Source organism: Triticum dicoccoides, chromosome 3B (genome assembly GCF_002162155.2).
Source record: "Triticum dicoccoides isolate Atlit2015 ecotype Zavitan chromosome 3B, WEW_v2.0, whole genome shotgun sequence".
Lineage (NCBI taxonomy): Eukaryota > Viridiplantae > Streptophyta > Magnoliopsida > Poales > Poaceae > Triticum > Triticum dicoccoides.
The window spans coordinates 8,973,387-8,976,079 of NC_041385.1; positions in this window are offsets into that span (position 1 = coordinate 8,973,387).

Sequence of the window (2,693 nt, forward strand, 5' to 3'; positions counted from 1 at the left end):
AATGGATGGGTGTGGTGGAGGGGCAAAGAAGAGGGGTGATGGAAGGGCAAAGAAGAGGGGAAGGGAGGGCTCTAATGGAGGGGTGGTGGAGGGGCAAAGAGGAGGGGGTGATGGAAGGACAAAGAAGAGGGGAAGGGAGGGCTCTAATGGAGGGGTGGTGGACGGGGAGCATTGGAACAAGCAAGGTGCAAGGAAAGGGGGAGAAAGGAAGGAGAGGAAGAAGAAAGGGGAGGAAGGAGGGGAAAGGTGGTTGGTGGCTGGCGGGCATAGCAGTAGTGCGGGTCTCCTATGCGCGCTACTGCTATGGCAGCTTGCAAAATATCTACGGCTGGTGGTGCACTACCTATAGCACAGGCTAAATTTACACGCTACTGGTAAAATTTTATAGATAGAAAAAATAGTAGTAGCGCGTTTATATCAACAGGCGCTATAGATCCAAAACTAACAGTTGCACAGGTTGGGCGACAAGCGCTGCTAATATTTAGTGATCAGATATTATGGTGTGTTACACTTAGCAGTAGCGTGGGTTTAGATAACAAGCACTGCTGCTAACTTATACCAGTAGCGCTCTTTCACTAGTGCAGAACCGGGCAATAGCACGGGTTCGTAAGGCCCTTTAGTGCCGGTTACATAACCGGCACTAAATTGTGGTCACTAAAGCCCCCCCCCCCTTTAGTACCGGTTCAACACGAACCGGTGTTAAAGGGCAACCACGTGGCACGAGCCAGCTCCGGGGGCCTGGAGCCCTTTAGTACCGGTTGGTAAGACCAACTGGTACTATAAATGTTTGGGGGGTTTTTAGTTTTATGATTTCTTTTTCATTTAATTTTGTGTTTCCATTTTAATTCTTTGTTGTTTGCTAGTATTTTACGATACTACACATTGTACACGTTATGCATATATATATATATATATATATAAATAGAATTTCTAGTGGAACCAATCATCGAGTTCAACATGATTGTCATGATATTATAAGCGTTCATATATAACACCACAAAAGCAAATCACTTAAGTTGAGAACGAAGAACACAGACATGAAAGGACAAGTACTAATTAAGAGCAGCATGAAGAACTAGCTAAATCACTCCTGCTAGCTACTCTCTCTCTGGTAAAATAGCATAGAACATGTATAGCTCTCCTGATTGATCATACTGGAGCATGCCGATGAACCTGTCTCCTAATCGTGGGCTGCGCTTCTCATTGCTGCCCCCTAGTACTTCCCCGCGATCATTAACAATTTTCCTCCAATCTTTCACTATTAAGCATTCATCGTTTCTAGAAATCTTGAATGCATTCAAGTGCAATGCAAGATATCTTGGCCGTAAGCTAACAATTGACATCTGACCTTTAGTCTCGATCCCCTGAGGCACAACTGTCATCGGGAGTCCCTGTTGAAGAACATCGTATAGTACTTAATTAATATGCTTAGCAATGAAAGTTTAGCAAAAAAATATGTATGCAAAATATGCACTAAGGACAAATAGTAAATATCTTACCATCATTCTTAAATAGATGTGACCGTAGTTCAATACCATCACTATTGGTCGCACGTTTTGAGTACTAACATTTCTAAGTGCAGGAAGAAAATTTTTCTTGACAGTATGAAGATCCTCAAGCCATGAAACATAATGACTTATCTCCTCGCAGTTTAGTTCAGCGCCGGGATAGTAGTAGGTCCTGTCTACCAAGCGCCGGACATGTTTGGTTGAGTGGAGATAAGCTGTCAATAGAAATTAGTTGTTAGTTATTTTTGAATAAGCAATATCAAAGACAAAAATATAGTTGAGAAGAACTCATATAATGGTAGAACTGGAGGCGTCTGCACATCGACCCATATGTCTATTACCTTCAATATCATCTTCCGGACGAATATCAAAGGTGATAACCATACCGGGCTCAAATGCATAAGCCTTGCATAGTGTTTGCCAAGTTTTGCATTCAAAATAGGTGTACGTGTGTGCATTGTATACTTTGACGTTGAAAGTATAACCATCATGCTTAATTTTCAGGTAAGCTCTCTTTACCTCCATAGTTTCCATATCGTTGAAACCTATCTTATCCAAGACAAAAATTCTTGCATGGCAGGGGATGCGCTAGTAGAATAGTGAAAATTAAAAATTATAAGTCAGGCAAATGAAGCATATATAAGTCATGCTTAATTACGAAAACAGACTTGTCGTTGTGACTTACTGTATCGAATTCGAAAGTCACATCCAGCTTGATGCTGAATCGCCTACCATCAACAAGGAAATTTCTATCGCATTGGCCGCGCTGGTCTTCACAGTATTCGCACATAATGAAACTTTTTCCGTCGTCAGACGACATTTCCTATGTTCATATTAGGCAAAACATTAAACACTTACTAAATCAATTATTTCAACTACTTCTATTAATTCAACTAGTTCAACTAAACATTTACTAAAAATAAACTAGTTATATTAATTCAACTAGTTCAAAGTAAGCATTTACTAAAAATAAACTAGTTCTATATATTAATTCAACTAGTTCAACTAAGCATTTACTAAAAATAAACTAGTTCTATATATTAATTCAACTAGTTCAACTAAGCATTATATTTACTAAAAATAAACTAGTTATTATATTAATTCAACTAGTTTAACTAAGCATTTACTAAAAATAAACTAGTTATATATTTTATTTCAACTAGTTCAACTAAGCATTTACTAAAA